Raw genomic sequence first — 24,433 nt, forward strand, 5'->3', positions numbered from 1 at the left:
ATAAAAAGAAACAAGCAAAACTCTGAAAACTATGGGATTATATACAAAGAGTGAATCTATGACTGATTGGGGTACCTGAAAGAGACTGGGAGAATGGAACCAAGTTGGAAAACATATCTCAGGAGAACCTCCCCAACCTAGCAACACAGGCCAACATTCAAATTCAGAAAATACAGGGAGCCCCAGTAAGATACTCCATGAGAAGACCAACCCCAAGACACATAATCATCAGATTCTCCAAGGTCAAAATGAAGGGAAAAAATGTTAAAAGCAGCAGGACAGAAAGGCCAACCTGCCTAAAAAAAAGGGAAGCCCATCAGACTAAAAACAGACCTCTCAGCAGAAACCCTACAAGCCAGAAGAGAATAGGAGCTAATATTCACATTCTTGAAAAAAAGACTTGCCAACTGGGCACAGTGGCTCACACCTGTACTCCCAGTACTTTGGGAGGCCGAGGTGGGCAGATCACCTGAGGTCAGCAGTTCGAGACCAGCCTGGTCAACATGGCAAAACTCTGTCTCTACCAAAAATACAAATATTAGCCAGGCATGCACCTGTCATCCCAGCTACTCAGTAGGCTGAGGCAGGAGAATCATTTGAACCTTCAAGGTGGAGGTTGCAATGAGCCAAGATCACACCACTACACTACAGCCTGGGCAACAAGAGTGAAATTCAATCTGAAAAAATAAATAAATAAATAAATAAAGACTTTCCAACCAAGAATTTCATATCTGGCCAAATTAAGCTTCATAAATCAAGGAGAAATAAAATCATTTTCACCAAGCAAATGCTGAAGGAATTAATCACCACCAGGTCTGCCTTGCAAGAGGTCCTAAAGAAAACACTAAATATGGAAAGAAAATACCATTACCAGCCACTACAAAAACATACAGAAATACAAAAAGCAATGACATTATGAAACAACTATACATATAAGTCTGAAAATAACCAGCTAGCATCATGATGACAGGATCAAATTCACACATAGCAATATTAACCTTAAATGTAAGTGGGCTAAATGCCCCAATTAAAAGACACAGAATGGCAAGCTGTATAGACTCAAGACTCTTTGGTGTGCTGTATTCAAGAGACCCAATAATAGACAAACAGAGAGCCAAATCATGAGTGAACTCCCATTCACAATTGCTACAAAGAGAATAAAATACCTAGGAATACAACTTACAAGGGATGTGAAGGACCTCTTCAAGGAGAACTAAAAACAACTGCTCAAGGACATAAGAGAGGACACAAAATGGAAAAACATTTCATCCTCATGGATAGGAAGAATCAGTATCATGGAAATGAACATACTGTCCAAAGTAATTTATAGATTCAATGCTATTCCCATTCAAACTACCATTAACATTCTTCACAGAATTAGAAAAAAACTGCTTTAAAATTCATATGGAACCAAAAAAGGGCCCATATAGCCAAGGCAATCCTAAGCAAAAAAAAACAAGGCTGGAGGCATCATGCTACCTGACTTCAGACTACACTACAAGGCTAAAGTAACCAAAACAGCATGCTACTGGTACAAAAAAAGGCCAATGGCACAGAATAGAGAATTCACAAATCTACAACCATCTGATCTGTGACAAACCTAACAAAAACAAGCAATGAAAAAAGGATGCCCTATTTAATTAATAGTACTAGTAAAACTGGCTAGCCATATGCAGAAAATTGAAACTGGACTCCTTCCTTACACCTTATACAAAAATTAACTCACGATGGATTAAAGACTTAAATGTAAACCACAAAAGTATAAGAACCTTAGAAGAAAACCTAGGCAATACCATTCAGGACATGGGCAGGAACAAAGATTTCATGATGAAAACGTCAAAAGCAATTGCAACAAAAGCAAAAATTGATGAATGGGATCTAATTAAACTAAAGAACTTCTGCATAGCAAAAGAAACAAATTATCATCAGAATGAAGAGACAACCTACAGAATGGGAGAAAACTTTTGCAATCTTTCCAACTGACAAATATCTAATATCCAGAATATATAAGGAAATTAAACAAATTTACAAGAAAAACAAACAATCCCATTAAAAACTAGGCAAAGAGCATGACAGACACTTCTCAAAAGAAGACATTTATGCGGCCAACAAATATGTGAAAAAAAGCTCATCACTGATCATTAGAGAAATGCAAATCAAAATCACAATGAGATACCATCTCCTGCCAGTCAGAATGGTGATTTTTAAAAAGCCAAGAAACAGATGCTGGTGAGGCTGTGGAAAAATAGGAACACTTTTACACTGTTGGTGTGAATGTAAATTAGTTCAACCATTGTGGAACACAATGTGACAATTCCTCAAAGACCTAGAACCAGAAATACTATTTGATCCAGCAATGCCATTACTGGGTATATACCAAAAGAAATATAAATTATTATATTATAAAGATACATTCATGTGCATGTTCATTGCAGTCACAATAGCAGAGATGTGTAATCAACCCAAATGCCCATCAATGATAGACTGGATAAAGAAAATGTGGTACATATACACCATGGAATACTATCCAGCCATAAAAGGAATGAGATCATGTCCTTTGCAGGGACAGGAATGAAGCTGGAAGCCATTACCCTCAGCAAATCCACGCAGAAACAGAAAACTAAACACTACATGTTCTCACAAGTGGAAGCTTAACAGTGAGAACAAATGGACACAGGGAGAGGAACAACACACACCAAGGCCTGTCTGGAGTTGAGTGCAATGGTAGGGAGAGCATCAAGATAAATAGCTAATGCATGTTGGGCTTAATACCTAGGTGATGGGTTCATAGCTGCAGCAAACCACCATGGCACACATTTACCTACATAACAAACCCGTACATCTTCACATGTATCTCAGAACTAAAATAAAGTGGATCTTACGAAGATAGAGACTGGACTGGTAGTTACTAGAGAACAGGAAGAGAAGGGGGATAAGGGGACGAAGAGAGGTTGATTAATAAGTACAAACATATACATTGACCTAGTGTGTTTGATAGCATAGTAGGGCAACTATAGTTAACAATAATTTCTTATATATTTCAAACAGCTAGAAGAGAAGATTTAGAATGTTTCCAACATAGCAAATGAAATGATAAATGTTTGAGGTAATTGATATCCCAAACTTTCTGATTTGATCACTGTATATTGCATATGCATATCAAAACATCACATGTACTCCATAAATATGTATAACTATAATGTATAAATTTCAAAAAGCAAGACTTTTAGGTAGGAATTCCATGAGGAAACATCATGTAACTGGATGGGAAATCACACAATTTTAAAGATTATTAATGAAAGCACAATCTTTTCACCATTCACAATGAAATAGTTTTAATTTTTGTTTTTAAATGAAAATCACTGGGATTAATGAGAATATAAAGAAATGGAATTGACGCACCCTGTTAGTGAAATGGTATGTTTACACTGAACTTGTGAAGGACAACTGTACAATACTTAATAAAAATATTAACATTTAAATCAACAACAAAATAATAATAATAATAACTATAACTTAATTGTACATTTTCAAATAACTAAAAGAGTATAATTGGATTGTTTGTAACATAAAGGATAAATGAATTGAGGGGATGAGTGCCCTATTCTCAATGATGTGATTAGTACACATTGCATGCCTGTATCAAAACATCTCGTGTACCCCATAAATGTATATATCTACAATGTACCCTTAAAAATTAAAAATTTTTTAAATAAGAGAAAGAACTATAAGATTTCAACAACAAAAACAAGCCAATTCAAAAAAAGGCAAAAGATTTGAATAAGTGTTTCTTGTGCACATGTACCCTAGAATGTAAAGTATAATAAAAAGGAAAAAAAAAAGAATATATACAAATAGTTACTAAGCACATGAAAAGATACTCAACATCACTCACTAGTCATTAGAGAAATGCAAATCAAAATAGCATAAGTTACCACTTCACACGCACTATGATGGTTATTATTTTAAAAAAATAACAAAATAACAAATGTTGATGAGCATGTGGAGAAATTGAAATATTGGGAATCTTTGTGCATTGCTGATGAAGATGTAAAATGGTTCAGCCAACACAGTTCATAAAGCCTCATCTTTGGACACAGAACAAGATAACAATCAAAATAAACTGCATTCACGAGACGTGGGGCCAGAAAATAAAACTATTCAACCCCACTAGGCCCAGGGACTATCACGGAGGAGGCGGGCATGTGAAATTGTAAGGGCCGATTGTGAGAGTTAAAATTACTTCAGCATTTCTCTGTAAATCAAACATTAATATCAAAGGCATACTATGCAATACCAGCATCTGGGCCCTTGTATTAGATTAACAAGGTTTCCTTGGAACATTAACCCACTCTTTAATTAAAAAGCTATAAAATATTATTTTAAAATTTATAAAAAATATATCTTATGGTCAACATATTTATTAAAATTTAATAAATTTGCATAGTCAGATTTAATTGGCCCCATGATGTATTTACTAGGGTTTTTGGTTTGGGAAAGCAAGTCTCCTTTCACAAAAAATAAAAGATTTTGCATTTCTTGTTGAACTTAGAGTTATCATTTTGACTGAGTGAATGAATTATATAATGACCTGTGATCCTGTTCTGTGACATCAAGTGTTTTAAAGTTTTGATATTTCACAAACTTTCCAAAATCAAATTCTACGTTGAATCCTTTGGTACTCATTAATTTTTTGACATTAAGTCACCTGAAGTCCAAAATAGATACATTCAGCTTCTTTGGTATAATAAAATCATACAGGAAGCACTGTCAAATATAAAATGTTGTTTAACCTTCTTTGGATTATATTTATATAAATGTGTTATTAGTATGTGTTTCAAATTGTATGAGATTCCTGAGATTCTGTTATGTCCTAAAATATGTTATCAGTAGCAATTATGGTTATGATGTAAAATTGTCGTATGCCACAGAACTAACCAAATTTCCTTGTCAATTGTGTCTTTAATCATGGCTGTTCTAAGACTTTTGTCATCCATAATTATTTTACTTTGATTATAGAGGAGTTTATAATCAGCTCTAGAAATCTGAGGAACACTCTTAAATACAGGTTTCTGATAACTTTGGAGACTACGCCATTGAAATAGAGAGAAAAACTTCTAAGATTCTCATGGAGACCTGATGCATTCATGAGGATTGTTGATCCAATATCAAGAAGAGGTGTTAATTACACAAACTGAAGTAACAGAAAATTAAAATAATATTTTGTGATTTTTTTGTTTATAGTATTTGCTAATTCTTTTTCTTTGGTCTTTCAGAGTCAAGAAAATTTTCACTTTTTTAAAGCTATTTACAGCCTTTAACAATAGAGTATAATCTCATGAGCAAAATTTAAAAGATAATTCCTTTCTCTTGACCTAATTTCTCCAAAATTTGGAAACTATTTTGTGAGTATTCTTAATTTATGACAATATAATTATTCACAAAAGTTTAATAAGAACATATTTTCTTTTATAATAGGGCATAATTGGAGACACTGGTTATTTTACCAAGGCTTTAACTGGAATGACGTATTTTCAAATTGCATTAAGAACAATAAGGCTGATCTATGGGAAAAATAAAAGCCCCTTAGAAAACTTTGCCACATCTCTTGTCCCTTACAAGGTCCTGACTTGTGGTTAAGTAAAAAATGTCACTTTCTGACAGGTCCAGGAACCCCGGGTTTTCTTGGGACCTCAAAACAAATTCACCCAATTCACACAGGTATCTGCAGGCACAGATAGATCCTTGGCTGGGCTCAAGGCTTTTAAAAAGGTCTTAGGTTCCTGTTAAAATGGTTCCAGCAAAGTCAATTTTAACAAAAGAGAGAGAACTTATATGGCAAATTATTATTCTTGCTGCTTTTTAGGCATATAAGCCAAGTATAATAGGATTAAAACTTTGACAAATAAATTGACACTACTATAATTTTGTCTTTAACAAAATTGGAGAATTGAAGAGAAAAAAATATGTTTGAAAATAAACTATAGTATGCCTGTTATTAGATTCTAGCCTTACCTAATGTTTTTCAATTTTTATTATTTTCTACAATTTGAAATGAATTCTAAAATTTTTCCTGGCTACAAGTCTCCAAAATAATGTTTTCAATTTTTTCTTTCTTTCTTTTCCCCTTTCCCCCCATTTTAAGATGTGCTTTTCTGAAAGCCCTGTGAACTGAAGCTAGACAAGCTATATTTCAGAAGAAAATAACAGCAACGTATTTTATATCTATAAATCACTTTGACTTTCATACCTGACTACTGATGTATGGACTTGAGAGTAATATAGCCTATATCAGGTTTCCAAGATTGTTCTCCCTTTTTGTTTGCTTGTTTTCCTTCTCTCTTCCTCTCCCTACTTTGTTCTTTGTGGGTACATGAGACTTCACAACCTGCTAAAAATATAACAACATGGGACCTATCTATCTAGGAATAAACTGTCCTAGCCAGGAGAGATCAGACAAAATCTGAGACCAGAGACTCATTTTCTTCCAAAATGCTTTCTCTGGGAGATTTTAAAAAGAAAAGAGGAGAGATATGTGAAAGGAAAACAAAATCTTGGGACCTCAATTCACTATGCCAAAAGAAAAAAAATTAAGCTGAAAACCCAGTCATGCAAGAAGCTGCCTTACCTTTTGTTCCTAAGCAAATAACTACAGATAAAAGGTCAGATATCACCACAGGTAGCTATTCTATGTTCACCTTATCTTACAGAGTGTGAGACAAAAACATAATTGACTATTGTCCTACCTGCTCCTTTTCTCTTGCAACCTGTGGATTACCATAACCTCCCTGTTTCCTGCCCAGCCCACTTTTCCCCTTTAAATATTGAAGCCCTGAAAATAAGCTTTGGAGAAAGGCACAGAAAACAGGCTGTTTCTGTGATTCCATGTTTATTTCTTCCAGGCATGCCCTTTACCTTGGCAAAATAAACATCTAAATTGATTGAGAAAAAAAAACAAAACAAATACCAGCAAGACTTTTTTTGTAGAAATCAAGTTGATTGTAGAATTTACATGGAAACTCAAAGGACCTAGAATAGCCAATACAATTTCAAAAACCAAGAAAATTCTGGAGAACTTACATTACATGAAATCAAGACTTACTGTAACGACACCAAAACTAGTATGGACGTCAGGGTAGACATAAACCAGTGGATCAGAACAGAGAGTCCAAAAATACATCCATATGCAGCTCCAACAAAGCTGCAGTGGTAATTTAACCTGAAAACAATGGTTTTTACTACAAATAATGCTAGAAAAACTGAACATCTTTTTAAGAAAAAAAAAAAAAAATTGGCCAGGCGTGGTGGCTCACACCTTTAAACCCAGCACTTTGGGAGGCCGAGGCGGGCAGATCATGAGGTCAGGAGATCAAGACCATCCTGGCAAACACGGTGAAACTCCGTCTCTACTAAAAATACAAAAAATTAGCCAGGCATGGTGGCGGGCGCCTGTAGTCCCAGCTACTCAGGAGGCTGAGGCAGGAGAATGGCGTAAGTAAACCCGGGAGGCAGAGCTTGCAGTGAGCCGAGATGGCACGACAGCACTCCAGCCTGGGCGACAGAGTGAGACTCTATCTCAAAAAAAAAAAAAAAACCATGAACCTTATCCTGTCCCTGACACAAAATCACCTTGAAATTGATCATAGACCTATTATTAAAACTGTAAAACTTGTAGCAGAGAAACATCTTTGCAATCTTGGAGTAGGCAAATATTTCTAAGATGAGATACAAAAATTCTAAACCATAAGGGAAGTGGAGGTTGTCAACTAGGAGGAGGAACAAGGGAACTTCTTAGAGTAATGAAAATGTTATGCATCTGGATTACAGTGAAGGTTACATCAGTGTGTATATTTTCCAGAACTCATTAAATTGTAAGCTAAAAAAATCCAATAAAGTTTATCTTTCAATGCTTAAAAGTGAAAGTGGTCAGAATCCATTGTAATGCCATAGAATTAAGTCTACTTATAACATATAAATGTAAATTTGAAAGTATAAATATTGAAAAAAGTAGAATTACCTATGACTCATACTCTTTAAAATCCTGTTCTCATTCCCTAGATCCAAATGCTCTTAATCATTTGTTTTAGTTTCTCAACTATTATTCTACAGAGTAACTTTATATATCTACATCTTAATTTATCATTATCAAACAGTATGTATTGAAACTCTGCTAGAAAAAATAAGAAAATGGTTTGTGTACATTATACTCCACTTCTCTATCTAACAATTTTTGTTATTTTTATTATTTTAACTATTCTGTTGAAGTGGTTATCAATGTAAGCAGTTTGCCTAGGCAGCATTTTAGAAATTTGTTGAGGCATTTTTTGTTTTAATAATGATGCGAGAGCACTGATGGCATTTGGTTGGTGGAGATTAGGGATGCTAGATGCACTACAAAGCAGAGGAGAGTCCTATACAACTTCCAAATATCCCACCAGACATTCAGGTATGCAAAAATCCTATTCGGAAATATGTGAGCTTAGTACCTATCTCTGTCTACACATACATGCAAAAAATTTTACATGGCTTTAATAAACACTGTTTTTCTCCAAGAATGCACGTAAGTTGTAAACCAAGGAAAGGTTATAGTGAATTTGTTCATAATTTTATCCAAAAATATCATCATTTTAGAAAATCATATCACCAAATACATTGTCATTCATTATATTTGATTTATTAATGCAACACTACCATATCAGTCAACATTTGTAGCAATTATGTTTATAGTGATTCTACACACAAATATAAATATGGGAACTCTTTATTATGGTTTCTATTTGCCTGGATATATGCATATTTGTTTTTCCTTATGGAGAAATCCTATTCAACCTGTAGACCTGCATAAAATGTCATCTCCTCTGGGAAGTCTTATCTGACTTCCCCAAGCAAAGATAATTATTGCTCCTCTGTGTTCCCAGAGTACATTGTTTATACCTTTCTTACAGAATTATTACCTTTTATTTTTAATTACGTGTATCTTTTTACCCCTAGTGATTATGGTTTCTCATCAGAAGAGTCTAATCTCTTTTTATCACTACTTTCCCTCTCTCCACCCTACTTATGACATAATGCTTGGCACAATGTCAGTAATCTATAAAAAGTCACTGAATTACTAAAATAAAAAAAGGACTTTTAGGAGCTAATTTGATTTGAATATTAACTACTGTTTTTTTCTTATCTGTTAAGAGCAGAGTGGTTGTGTTGTATTCTAAATCATCAAAAGAACAAACAGCATATTTACATTTACAGTGTATTAAGATAAATAATTAGAATATAATGAGATCAAGTAGTCAAAGAAAACAAGACACACAAAATGTGCATGTATTGACACAGATACACAAGGAGAGGAAAAAAAAACTAAGCCTGCAGTGTTAATTCAATATAATGGTTAATTATTTTAATGTATAAGGCAGGAAATACAAAGTTATTATTCTCAGAGAAATAATATCTCAATTACATTCTACATGCACATAAAACCATTAAAAATAATGACATTTACAGCAGTACAAAATAAGGTGGCAGGTTATTGTTGCTATGGAATAACTTTTAATTTCTTGACTTCTATGCATTTTAATATTCAACCACATAGTTGTTTCACCCATATTTTCAGATTCAAACTCTTTACTCTTCTTTTAAAATGCCCCACACTTAGCTAAGGTGCATGAATTAGCAAGAATTCAGATTTCACAGTCACATAGATTAAAGATTGAATTCACTTACTTCAGATACATACTGTAGTATAACATACTTTAAGTAATTTAAGCTCTTTGAGTCTGTTTCCTTCCCTTACAATATTGTTCTGAAGGTTATATAAAACACATGTAAATTACTTAGAACATAGTATTCATTCAATAAGCAGTTGGTTATTATTATTGTCATCATCATTATCATTATTATTATTAAGACACCTGTATATTAAAGAAAATGTATTTAGTGAAAAGAATAAAAGATTCAATTCTATAAAGTATAAAGAAAGATTCAGAAAAGGAAAGGAATAATTTAAATTGAAATCATGAAGAATATCTTGGTGAAAATCTTTTTCTTTAAAGTAACACTGAATACTGTAGCATTCAGTTAAATTATACACTAAAACACACTTATCATAGTATGCAAAATATTTGTCTCCAAACATAGAGACAGAATAACACAATGGTTTTTTTCAATTTAAGAAAATTAGAGATGGAAGATAAAATAATTGTGATTTATCTATACAGAAGTAAAGGTCTCATTCTAATAATGTTATTATTGTTACATGCCTTGCTGACATTGGTTCTACAGGCTTTAAAAAATACTGTATGAATAATGAATATTTAGCAAGAAAATAATGAACATATTTTTGGGCATAGGGAAGAAAGAAAAATGTGTATCTATAGATGTAGCATGTACCTGGTGAAATAATATAATTATAATCTCATTTCACTCTTATAAATAGGCCTGCTGAAACATCTAGAAATAGACCTAAGAGTTGTGTAGAATTTTTGACATTTAAATGGGTTATGCTGCTGATGGATGTGACAAAAGCTCAATTTGTTTTATTTTTACATTGAAAACTACTTCACAAAAGTTATGAGCAATTCAAATTGGTCAAAAATGAAGAAAACAGCTTATTAATTAAAACTGAACTTTGTATATTACATGTATTTCACCTCAGAAGCTAAAACACTTTTGAAGAGGTAACAAATTACCTCTACATATAAGTGACATGTAGTTAAATGAGTCTGTCAAAAGTTCCATTATGAAGCCATATTTCCAGGGCTTCATAATTCTGAAAGAAAAATACATTAAAGACGAGTTGTAACCCACAAATTCTCAGCCAAAAGAATAAATCTAAAATTTCCACTGTGGATGTTTTAGGGAAGAGAATCTACATGTTTAGACACTTTAGTCTCAGTGAACTAGTACCCATTATATAGCTTCTTCCTAGCATTTTATACAATCTTTCCATGTTACTTCTCATTGAAAATCTATCTACAAGATACCCTGTAAGGATTCACTAAAAAACTCTAAACATTAAAAAAAAAAATTCTCAAATACACATACCCTAATTCTCTCTAGTCACATATGTCTACAACACAAACAAGACATTTTGGTTTGTTGAGCTACAATCAATTAGAGGATGTTTCAATTATCAAATATGTATTGAAGATCTATTTTTGCACCCACCCTATCTTGTGCCCAGAACTAAGGAGAACATACAAGACTCACAAGCTGTAAATCAAACTATCACTCAATAAAAGAATAAGGATATACAAACAAATACTATAGTCTCAAAAAATTAACCATCTAGTTAAGGACTATGGTAAAAACAATAAAACATACAATGAAAAATGTTCTACTTCTTCAAGAAGGGAAAATTCAGTACAGATAATATAGTTTTGTAACACAGAGTTTGAAGAAATGTGGACCTAAGGCTGAATACTTGCTTGGCCACTTTTGGGGCATACGACCATGGATGAGCCCAAATTCAGCAAGTGATGATCTTGGACTTCTCTATTTTCATCGCACAGTTGTGGGGAAAAGAACAGTGGTGCATTTTTCCCTGGAAAAGTAGTCTGCATACAATTTTCCAACCTTTTACAGTAAGTGATTTCCCTCCCTTGGTCTTACACAGGAATCACTTACACCTTTTTCTATTTTGTATTATAGTTAATTACATATGCCTTAATATCCACTTCCCCAACAGTCACTTACACACTAACCTTCTACTTATCTGCTAGTCATAGTGCAAATAACAATATATTCTTTGTATACTTTTAATTGAGATATCTATATTCAGAGAAGCAGTATCTATGCCTTCCTCAAAAAAGGCATCCTGGAGAGCATGCCATCTGAACTACCTTAAATATTTGTGAAAATGAGTTCCAGGAAGATTATGCACAGAGGAACAAAGTATTAGTCTGAGTCTGGAGAGAGAAAAAGTAGCTAGATCACAGAAGGCATTGTATGATATGCTAAGAAGGTTAGATTGTGTCCTGAAGGGAGTTAAAACCAATACCTGAAAAAGATAAAGCAAAGCAGTGGTACAATCTAGCCTTGGGGTTCAAAGTCTAGAGTATTTTCACAGAGAGGAGAAAAAAGAAAGCTGACTCTGTGATGATGACTTGAACAGAGTAGGTGAAGTGTGGTAAATAAATAAGGGAGGCAGGAGTGTTAGAGGAGCAAAAAGTCTGGGAAGGTTCACCCTATCATGCAGAAGCAGAGACCATTCTCCTTCCACACAGACTGCACTGTTTCAGGAAGGCATAATGACAGATCAGCCTTTGGATAATTTACATATGTAATCTTGTCAAGCTATACAACTGCATTCTGGTTCCCAAATTAGACTTGTACTTCTAAATGAAATTTTAATTTATATGCTAAAAACAGAACCCTTAAAAACAACATCTGGCTGGTTTTCCTAATTTGTTTCTGCCAGATTCAATATTCAAAGAGTTCTAGCACAATGTTCTCCAAATTGTGGCCTATCAAAGGAATTTGGTGGGTCTCATTAATCTCCCTCAGCATTTACTAGGTACTCACTCAGTGCTAGGCATTGTGATAAGTGCTGGAAATCCAGATATGAATAAGACTAAGGATATCCTTCAAGGAGTATAGGCAACGAAGGTGGAGTAAATAAGTGTAATAAAGTGCTTTACATTTTGTGAGATATATATATATTTTATATATATATACACACACACACACATATATATGCACATTGTAGAATGGACATCTAAAACAAGAAGTAAAAAAAACTCCCTATGTTGGGAAACAGAGGAGGAAGAATCCAGACAGTTTTTTTAGAGAAAAGGTAACGTGATACTTCAAATGAGTCTCAGTAGAAACCCACAAGACAGGCAGGGTATGAAGTTGTGATTCTGGAAAAGATAAGTTGTTCTAAAATGAAAGGCTCAGAGATTCAAAAGAACAGCTGGGAGAATTTACAGCAGCCATACTATAAACAAGCTTATATGGGTATTAAAAAATGCATACTTTATACCATAAACAATTGAAATTATTAATGGATCTTAAGCAGTAAGTATTTTCAATATTTGCTTTGTACAATAGAAAGACCCCTCTGGCAGTAAAATGGACAATTAATTGAAGAATTAAGATTGACCAATAAGACTGGACAGCAAATTCAGTTGGGAGAGCAAAACAATAGTCTAGATGAAAGATTATCAAGATTTGAACAAAACCAAAAACAGTGGAGGTGAAAATGAGAGATATCCACATGGCATACCAAACAATGAGATGTTGTTATTCCCCTAATTCTTGTATCCCATTCTTCTTTTTTTTTAATACTTTAAGTTCTAGGGTAGATGTGCACAATGTGCAGGATGGTTACATATGTATACATGTGCCATGTTGGTGTGCTGCACCCATTAACTCGTCATTTACATTAGGTATATCTCCTAATTCTATCCCTCCCCCTCCCCTCATCCCACAACAGGCCCTTCCTGTATGTGATGTTCCCCTTCGTGTGTCCAAGTTTCTCATTGTTCAATTCCCATCTACAAGTGAGAACATGCAGTGTTTGGTTTTCTGTTCTTGCGATAGTTTGCTGAGAAGGATGGCTTCCAGCTGCATCCATGTTCCTACAAAGGACATGAACTCATCCTTTTTTATGGCTGCATATTCCATGGTGTATATGTGCCACATTTTCTTAATCCAGTCTGTCACTGATGGACATTTCAGTTGGTTTCAAGCCTTTGCTATTGTGCATAGTAACATAATAAACATATGTGTGAATGTGTCTTTATAGCAGCATGATACATAATCCTTTGGATATATACCCTGTAATGGGATGGCTGGGTCAAACGGTATTTCTAGTTCTAGATCCTTGAGGAATCGCCACACTGTCTTCCACAATGGTTGAACTAGTTTACAGTCCCACCAACAGTGTAAAAGTGTTCCTATTTCTCCACATCCTCTCCAGCACCTGTTGTTTCCTGACTTTTTAATGATCGCCATTCTAACTGGTATGAGATGGTATCTCATTGTGGTTTTGATTTGCATTTCTCTCATGGCCAATGATGATGAGCATTTTTTTCATGTGTCTGGTGCCCATAAATGGCTTCTTTTGAGAAGTGTCTGTTCATATCCTTCACCCAATTTTGATGGGGTTGTTTTTTTCTTGTAAATTTGTTTGAGTTCTTTGTAGGTTCTGGATATTAGCCCTTTGTCAGATGAGTAGATTGCAAAAATTTTCTCCCATTCTGTAGGTTGCCTGTTCACTCACATGGTAGTTTCTTTTGCTGTGCAGAAGTTCTTTAGTTTAACTCAATCCCATCTGTCAATTTTGGCTTCTGTTGCCATTGCTTTTGGTGTTTTAGACATGAAGTCCTTGCCCATGCCTATGTCCTGAATGGTATTGCCTAGGTTTTCTTCTAGGGTTTTTATGGTTTTAGGTCTAACATTTAAGTCTCTAATCAATCTTCAATTAATTTTTGTATAAGGTGTAAGGAAGGGATCCAACTTCAGTTTCTAAATATGGCTAGCCAGTTTGCCCAGCACCATTTATTAAATAGGGAATCCTTTCCCCATTTCTTGTTTTTGTCAGGTTTGTCAAAGATCAGATGATTATAGATATGTGATATTATGTCTGAGGAATCTGTTCTGTTCCATTAGTCTATATCTCTGTTTTGGTACCAGTACCATGCTGTTTTGGTTACCGTAGCCTTGTAGTATAGTGTGAAGCCAGGTAGTGTGATGCCTCCAGCTTTCTTCTTTTGGCTGAGGATTGTCTTGGCAATGCGGGCTCTTTTTTGGTTCCATATGAACTTTAAAGTAGTTTTTTTCCAATTCTGTGAAGAAAGTCATTAGTAGCTTAATGGGGATGGCATTGAATCTATAAATTACCTTGGGCAGTATGGCCATTTTCGCGATATTAATTCTTCCTATCCACGAGCATGGAGAGTTCTTCCATTTGTTTGTGTCCTTTTTTATTTCATTGAGCAGTGGTTTGTAGTTCTCCTTGAAGAGTTCCTTTACATCCCTTGTAAGTTGGATTCCTAGGTATTTTATTTTCTTTGAAGCAATTGTGAATGGGAGTTCACTCATGATTTGGCTCTCTATTTGTCTGTTATTGGTGTATAAGAATGCTTGTGATTTTTGCACATGGATTTTGTATCCTGAGACTTTGCTGAAGTTGCTTATCAGCATAAGGAGATTTTGCGCTGAGATGATGGGGTTTTCTAAATATACACTCATGTCATCTGCAAACAGGGACAATTTGACTTCCTCTTTTCCTAACTGAATACCATTTATTTCTTTCTCCTGCCTGATTGCCCTGGTCAGAACTTCCAACACTATGTTGAATAGGAGTGGTGAGAGAGGGCATCCCTGTCTTGTGCCAGTTTTCAAAGGGAATGCTTCCAGTTTTTGCCCATTCACTATGATATTGGCTGTGGGTTTGTCATAAATGGCTCTTATTATTTTGAGATATGTTCCATCAATACAGAATTTCTTGAGAGTTTTTAGCATGAAGGGTGTTGAATTTTGTCAAAGGCCTTTTCTGCATCTATTGAGATAATCATGTGGTTTTTGTCTGTGGTTCTGTTTACGTGCTGGATTACGTTTATCGATTTGCAAACCAGCCTTGCATCCCATGGATGAAGCCCACTTGATCATGGTGGATAAGCTTTTTGATGTGCTGCTGGATTCCATTTGCCAGTATTCTATTGAGGATTTTTGTATCAACGTTCATCGGGAGTATTGGTCTAAAATTCTTTTTTGTTGTGTCTCTGCCAGGCTTTGGTATCAGAATGATGCTGGCCTCATAAAATGAGTTAGAGAGGATTCCCTCTTTTTCTATTGATTGGAATAGTTTCAGAAGGAATGGTACCAGCTCCTCCCTGTACCTCTGGTAGAATTCGGCTGTGAATCCATCTGGTCCTGGACTTTATTTGGTTGGTAGCCTATTAGTTATTGCCTCAATTTCAGAGCCTGTTACTGGTCTATTCAGGGTTTTGAATTCTTCCTGGTTTAGTCTTGGGTGGTGTATGGGTCCAGGAATTTATCCATTTCTCCTACGATTTCTAGTTTATTTGAGTAGAGGTGTTTATGGCATTCTCTGATGTTTGTATTTGTTGTAGTTTGTATTTCTGTGCGGTCGGTGGTGATATCCCCTTTATCACTTTTTATTGTGTCTATTTGATTCTTCTCTCTGTTCTTCTTTATTAGTCTTGCTAGCAGTCTATCAATTTTGTTGATCTTTTCAAAAAACCAGCTCCTGGATTCATTGATTTTTTTTAAGGTTTTTTTGTGTCTCTATCTCCTTCAGTTCAGCTCTAATCTTAGTTATTTCTTGCCTTCTGCTAGCTTTTGAATGTGTTTGCTCTTGCTTCTCTAGTTCTTTTAATTGTGATGTTAGAGTGTCAATTTTAAATCTTCCCTGCTTTCTCTTGTGGGTGTTTAGTGCTATAAATTTCCCTCTACACACTGCTTTAAATGTGTCCCAGAGATTCGGGTATGTTGTATCTTTGTTCTCATGGGTATCAAAGAACATTATTTCTGCCTTCATTTCATTATGTGCCCAGTAGTCATTCAGGAGCAGGTTGTTCAGTTTCCATGTAGTTGAGCAGTTTTGATTGAGTTTCTGAATCCTGAGTTCTAGTTTGATTGCACTATGGTCTGAGAGACAGTTTGTTATAATTTCTGTTCTTTTACATTTGCTGAGGAGTGCTTTACTTCCAATTATGTGGTCAATTTTGGAATAAGTGTGATGTGCTGTTGAGAAGAATGTATATTCTGTTGATTTGGGGTGGAGAGTTCTGTAGATGTCTATTAGGTCCGCTTGGTACAGAGCTGAGTTCAATTCCTGGTTATCCTTGTTAACTTCTGTCTCGTTGATCTAATGTTGACAGTGTGGTGTTAAAGTCTCCCATTATTATTGTGTGGGAGTCTAAGTCTCTTTGTAAGTCTCTAAGGGCTTGCTTTACGAATTTGGGTGCTCCTGTATTGGGTGCATATATATTTAGGATAGTTAGCTCTTCTTGTTGAATTGATCCCTTTACCATTATGTAATGGCCTTCTTTGTCTTTTTTGATCTTTGTTGGTTTAAAGTCTTTTATGAGAGACTAGGATTGCAACCCCTGCCTTTCTTCTTTTCCATTTGCTTGGTATATCTTCCTCCATCCGCCTATGTGTGTCTCTGCATGTGAGATAGGTCTCTTGAATACAGCACACTGATAGGTCTTGACTTTTTATCCAATTTGCCAGTCTGTGTCTTTTAATTGGAACATTTAGTCCATTTACATTTAAGGTTAATATTGCTATGTGTGAATCTGATTCTGTCATTATGATGTTAGCTGGTTATTTTGCTCGTCAGTTGATGCAGTTTCTTCCTAGCATCGATGGTCTTTACATTTTGGCATGTTTTTGCAGTGGCTGGTACCAGTTGTTCCTTTCCATGTTTAGTGCTTCCTTCAGGAGCTCTTGTAGGGCAGGTCTGGTGGTGACAAAATCTCTCAGCATTTGCTTGTCTGTAAAGGATTTTATTTCTCCTTCACTTATGAAACTTAGTTTGGCTGGATATGAAATTCTGGGTTGAAAATTCTTTCCTTTAAGAATGTTGAATATTGCCCCCCACTCTCATCTGGCTTGTAGAGTTTCTGCTGAGAGATCCACTGTTAGTCAGATGGACTTCCCTTTGTGGGTAACCCAACCTTTCTCTCTGGCTGCCCTTAACATTTTTTCCTTCATTTCAACTTTGGTGAATCTGACAATTATGTGTCTTGGAGTTGCTCTTCTTGAGGAGTATCTTTATGGCATTCTCTGTATTTCCTGAATTTGAATGTTGGCCTGCCTTGCTAGGTTGGGGAAGTTCTCCTGGATAGTATCCTGAAGAGTGTTTTCCAACTTGGTTCCATTCTCCCTGTCACTTTCAGGTACACCAATCAGACAGAGATTTGGTCTTTTCACAGAGTCCCTTATTTCTTGGAGGCTTTGTTCATTTCTTTTTACTCTTTTTTCTCTAAACTTCTCTTCTCACTTCATTTCATTCATTTGATCTTCAGTCACTGATACCCTTTCTTCCAGTTGATCAAATCGGTTACTGAAGCTTGTGCATTTATCACGTAGTTCTCGTGCCATGGTTTTCAGCTCTATCGGGTCAATTAAGGACTTCTCTACATTGGTTATTCTAGTTAGCCTTTTGTCTAATCTTTTTTCAAGGTTTTTTAGCTTCTCTGTGATGGGTTCGAACTTCCTCCTTTAGCTCGGAGAAGTTTAATCGACTGAAGCCTTCTTCTCTCAACTCGTCAAAGTCGTTCTCTGTCCAGCTTTGTTCTGTTGCTGGTGAGGAGCTGCGTTCCTTTGGAGGGGGAGAGGTGCTCTGATTTTTAGAATTTTCAGCTTTTCTGCTCTGCTTTTTCCCCATCTTTGTGGTTTTAGCTACCTTTGGTCTTTGATGATGGTGATGTACAGATGGGGTTTTGGTGTGGATGTCCTTTCTGTTTGTTAGTTTTCCTTCTAACAGTCAGGACCCTTAGCTGCAGGTCTGTTGGAATTTGCCAGAGGTCCACTCCAGACCCTATTGCCTGGGTATCAGCAGTAGAGGCTGCAGAGGAATGAATATTGCTGAACAGCAAACGTTGCTGCCTCATCGTTCCTCTGGAAGCTTCGTCTCAGAGGGGTACCCAGCCGTGTGAGGTGTCAGTCTGCCCCTACTTGGGGGTGCCTCCCAGTTAGGCTACTCAGGGATCAGGGACCAACTTGAGGAGGCAGTCTGTCCGTTCTCAGATCTCAAATTCCATGCTGGCAGAACCACTACTCTCTTCAAAGCTGTCAGACAGGGACATTTAAATCTGCAGAGGTTTCTGCTGACTTTTGTTTGGCTATCCCCTGTCCCCAGAGGTGGAGTCTATAGAGGTAGGCAGGCCTCCTTGAGCTGTGGTGGGCTCCACTCAGTTCGAGCTTCCCAGCCAATTTGTTTAGCTACTCAAGCCTCAGCAATGGCAGGCGCCCCTCCCACAGCCTCACTGCCGCCTTGCAGTCAGATCTCAAGACTGCTGTGCTAGCAATGAGGGAGGCCCCGTGGGCGTGGGACCCTCCAAGCCGGGTGCAGGATATAATCTCCTGGTGTGCCATTTGCTAAGACTCTTGGAAAAGCACAGTATTAGGGTGGGAGTGACCTGATTTTCCAGGTGCTGTGTGTCACGGTTTCCCTTGGCTAGGAAAGGAAATTCCCTTACCCCTTGCGCTTCCTGGGTGAGGCGATGCCTCGCCATGCTTTGGCTCTCACTCGGTGGGCTGCACCCACTGTCCTGCACCCACTGTCCAACATGCCCCAGTGAAATGAACCTGGTACCTCAGTTGCAAAAGCAGAAATCACCCGTCTTCTGTGTTATTCACGCTAGGAGCTGTAGTCTGGAGCTGTTCCTATTCGGCCGTCTTAGAACCGCCTTATCCCATTCTTAGGAATACATTCCTCTTACAAATGAATCAATGATAATAAGTGAATATAAGAGAAAAGATGATAAAAATAAAAAACTGCAAACTTCAAACATGGCAATACTAAATTCTCACATTTCCTCAGAATAATTGATCAAACAGGTTCAACATTTTTATTCAAGACTTAGAAAAAATAAGTATTTGTTACATAATTTTTTCAGATATTTTCAGATGGAAGGCTAGCCACTAGCACAGATGTCAGACTCCAGATTCAGACTACCTTCATAAGCAAAAATATTGAGCCAAAATTAACAAAGATAAACATAGATCATGCATAGATCTTGCATTTAGCTTGTGCAAGAAATCAACTGCACAAATATTGATCCAGCCTACAGGAAAGAAATGTGGAAAAAAAGTAATCTCAAAGTTTTCATTGATCAATATTATAAAAAATTAACACAACTTACCACAACATTAACAGAAGTTAGTTCTGAACATGTAGAATAAGTTTTAATGCATTATGTACTGGTCAGACAATAGTTGAAGAATTTTGGTCCATTTCAGGTATCACATTTTAAGAAATACACTAATTACAGTATTTACATAGGGAAAGAATCATGACCTACTGAGTCATATGAGATTCATATCCAATAAAAAGCTGAAAAAACATTAGTGACACCAGCAAATTTGTCTACACAACCACTACAGAGTAGCTATTCCTAATATTTAATTAATAAGTAAGAGTTAAACTAAAGGGATACATTACAACTCTCTTCAAAAATTTGAAGAGTTAACAAATAAAAGAAGAATGGAACTACCAGACTTGCACTATTAGATTGAATAAGAGCCACCAATGGGTAGATTTCAGCTCAACAGATGAAAAAAAAAATATCTAATGAACATAACTATCCAACAGTGAAATAAGATGCCATAGTAAATTGCTCTCCTTTTTCATGAGAGGCAGTTAAAGCAGAGACTGATCAATATTTGGCTTTTTCTGTAAAACGGCATCTTCCTTGAGTAGGAAGTTGTACAAGATGGCCTCATAGTATCACAAAAGTCTATGACTCAAAGAACTTACTAAGCATCTACTATATGTTCAGCCAGTACAAAATAACAAAAAACAAAATAAATAAAGTATATGGCTTCTGCTCTAAATATGCTTATTGTAAAGTTGAGAGGATTCAATCAATATATGTGAAACAATTAAATTGTTCACAGTTGTTCACAATTAATAACTGCTAAACAATTAAAGAATAATTAAATAACAAACTATATACTACACAGAGTTAGAGATGAACTCATCGGAAAGACCTCATGTAGCTGGTGGAAAATGAGTTAGCTCCTGAAGGACGAACAACTTCTGCTTTTAACGTTTTCATCAGCCAAGTGTGGTGGCACCCATCTGTAGTCCTAGCTACTCCAGAAGCTGAGGTAGGAGGATCACTTGAGCCCAGGAGTTCAAGGATTCAGGGAGCTATCACCACACCACCTCACTTCAGCCAGGAGCGACAGGGCAAGACCCTGTCTTAAATAAATAAATAAGCATTATCATCCACTGACTAATAAAATAATACTTTTTTTCTTTTTCAATTCACTGAAGTGATGACATATTTTGTATTTTCCAATATATGAGTGGGAAAACAAATGCGTAATATGATGGCTAAGTCATTTCCGTACTACCACTGATGAAGAGTATCTTATTTTAAAAACCTGTATTTTATATCTTGAGATGAGATGATACTCTAAAGGGAATTCAAATAATGATAAGTGTAGTTGTATTAAAAGACTAATAAATTCCCATGAATAAGACCCTGAAAGTCTCTTATTAGAGACTAAGCATATTTCTTTAAAACAAAAAATAAATAAAATATCTCCCATATGCATCCATGACTATGTAAACTAAATATAGAAATAATCAGGTTTCTATAATCCCAGTGCTTTGGGAGGCCAAGGAGGGTGGGTCACGAGGTCAGGAGATGGAGACCATCCTGGCTAACATGGTGAAACCCCATCTCTACTAAAAATACAAAACAATTAGCTGGGCGTGGTGGCATGTGCCTGTAGTCCCAGCTACTTAGGAGGCTGAGGCAGGAGAATCGCTTGAACCTGGGAGGTGGAGGTTGCAGGGAGCCCAGATCGCTCCACTGCACTCCAGCCTGGGTGACACAGTGAGGTTCCATCTCAACAACAACAAAACAATAATCAGGTTTTATAATCTTCTAAATTTAAACTTCACAACAGATAATACACTATTCTTGTCTCCTCACATTGCCAAAGTGTCTTAGATAGAATAGATAAGTTATAAACCCTTGAATGAATGGATGAATACGTGATTAAATTAAGGAACACAAATGTAGAAGCTCTCTCAGATTATTCTTATATCATTCCAATAAGTTAAAAGCTGTGAAAATTACGTATGTTGAACCACTGAAGGCAAAATGAATCAATTAGGATTCAAAGTAGAATTTGGTGAAAAACAACAAAAATAGCTGCTACTTTTTGAGAACTTATGATGTGTGAAACATTGGGCTAAGCATTTTATATATTATTTTGCATAACAGAAAAATCCTAGGGAGTAGTTCTTAATTGCTTCATTTTACTGATAAGAAAAAATTGAGGCTTAAATGGTTAACTTTCCCAATATCACACAGCAAATTAGTGAAAAAGTGTAATTAAAATCCAGCTCTGGTTTCAAAATCACCACTCATTCATGCATTTATTCATTCAATAAACAATTGAGTGCCAACTGCATACTAGGAAAAGTTCTAAGTGTGGAGACAACAGCAGATAAGACAGACAATACTCATTCAGGGGCCCTTGCAACAAATATTATTGTGTGCCACTTATTTGCCAGACATTGTTCTACACATTTGTTATGACATGGAGAGAAAAAAAAGTCAAAATCTCTGCCTCTATGGAACCTATATTCCGGTTGGAGAGATACTTAATAAATATATAAATACATAATACTATGGTAGATACATAATTCCACTAAATCCCACTTCCGCGTCTCTCCCGGGTATATAATCTGACTGCATTTCCCAGTCTCCCTTGCATTTAGATAAGGTCATGTGACTGAACTCTAGACAATATAACTGTAGGAAAAAGAGATTATTTCATTTCCAGACCTTCTCTCAAACATAATCCTCCATATTCTTTCCCCATTCACCAGCCAAAAACAGAAAAACACGATCTTAGCAGATGGAGGAGGCATATATAAGAAAGAGCTTGAGGCCGGGTGCGGTGGCTCAAGCTTGTAATCCCAGCACTTTGGGAGGCCGAGATGGGCGGACCACGAGGTCAGAAGATTGAGCCCATCCTAGCTAACACGGTGAAACCCCGTCTCTACTAAAAAATACAAAAAACTAGCCAGGTGAGGTGGCAGGCACCTGTAGTCCCAGCTACTCGGGAGGCTGAGGCAGGAGAATGGCGTAAACCCGGGAGGCGGAGCTTGCAGTGAGCTGAGATGGCAGCGCTGCACTCCAGCCTGGGCGACAGAGCAAGGCTCCGTCTCAAAAAAAAAAAAAAGAGCTTGAGTCCCTAAATGACTGGATGACTCTCTAGTAAGCCCAAAACTATGATCAGAGTAAGAAATACATTTTATTGTTTAGTCAATTAAATTTGGGGTTCATCTGGCATAACAGTAAGCCTATACACATTAATACAAATGTAAATGACAGGTAGTAAAAAGTGCTATGAAGAAAAATAAAACAATGAGATTGAGAGAGGAGGTACTACTTTAGATAAGATAGTAGGGAAGAATTCTCTGAAGAAATGACATTGTATTTGACCCCTGAGTTAAAGGAGACAGTAATTTCTGTGAAGATCTAGGCAGAGCATCAGAGGTAGAAGAAAGAAAAAGTGTAGAGATGCTGAAGAAGCAGCAAACTTGTAACATTCAAGGAACAGAAAGAACTAAAAGAAATTGAGAGCAGTATTCCACTGCCTTTAATTGCACACTTTTGATACAAAATGAAAAAAAAAAATGAGTGAGCAAGTTAACTTCCCTCTTCCCAAAATATCACTGAAATGAAATTAAGATGTGTAAGAAGAGTTGAAATTTCTTTACTTGTATCAGTGATTCTCAACCCTGGGCAATTTTGCTGCTCAAGGGACATTTAACAATGACTACAGACACTTTTGCTTGTCACAACTGTAGGAGATGCTAGTGGCATCTAGATGGTAGAGGCCACAGATGTCGATAAATAACCTATAACGCACAAAATAACCCCACAACAAAGAATTATCTGGCTCAAAATGTCAATAGTCCAAGGTTGAGGCATCCTAACCTAGTAAGTCAAAGAAGGTTGCTTGAAAATGAAACCTGATATAAACCCCGAAAGGTGAGTAAAAATCATGCTGGTGAAGAAGAGAAAGTGGTCTAGGCTAATGCACTTGTAACCCAAAGGCTAGCAGAAAGATACATCAAGGTGTACAGAAACCACAATAGAATTGATAAGACAAGGGCATAGAATATGAAGAGGAGTTAACGATGCAGACTCTCCTCCATCCAGTGATACTGGTCTCCCCATTCATTCTCATGCCACTATGCATGTTGCTTTCATTAACAAAGAATTGAGTATTCACTTAATACTTTGAGATTAAGTAAAAAACAAAGCTTAAAGTTTAATCCCCTGTCTTCAAAGCTACATCATCCATTCTAAAACATTTCAATTTGAACTTGCTGGATAAGACGGCAGCTGAAAGGCAGCAGGGTAAACTGGAAAAAGCCCTGATCTGAAACTAAAAAAACAAAGGACCAGACGGACAGAGCATGATGGCCAAATAAACACACGCTGCAATCAGCAAACAAGACAGCAACAAACGCCAACAGTCTCCTTTCCTGGAAGTTCACCAGAAGCACCAACAAATAGTATCTTCTCAACCTGGCAACCTAAGTACCTGCTTTGAGTTTGGTAAGGACAATCAATATTTTTTAATAACTATATTATCAATTTATAAAATTATTGACAATTTTAATATGTATTCTCTATCAAATCTATCTGCCTTTCTCTGACTTGTTAAAGCTAAGGGGAAAAAAGTGTATTGATAAGCT

The 24,433-nt window shown here is 36.2% G+C and overlaps 1 protein-coding gene across 1 annotated transcript in view; it reads right to left on the reverse strand.

Annotated features, from left to right (window-relative positions):
- Positions 1-24,433, reverse strand: part of AGBL4 (ATP/GTP binding protein like 4) — a 1,451,937-nt gene that overhangs the window by 1,299,781 nt on the left and 127,723 nt on the right. The gene's annotated exons all lie outside the window — the stretch shown is intronic.

The sequence above is a fragment of the Theropithecus gelada genome, chromosome 1 (genome assembly GCF_003255815.1).
Source record: "Theropithecus gelada isolate Dixy chromosome 1, Tgel_1.0, whole genome shotgun sequence".
Classification (NCBI taxonomy): Eukaryota; Metazoa; Chordata; class Mammalia; order Primates; family Cercopithecidae; genus Theropithecus; species Theropithecus gelada.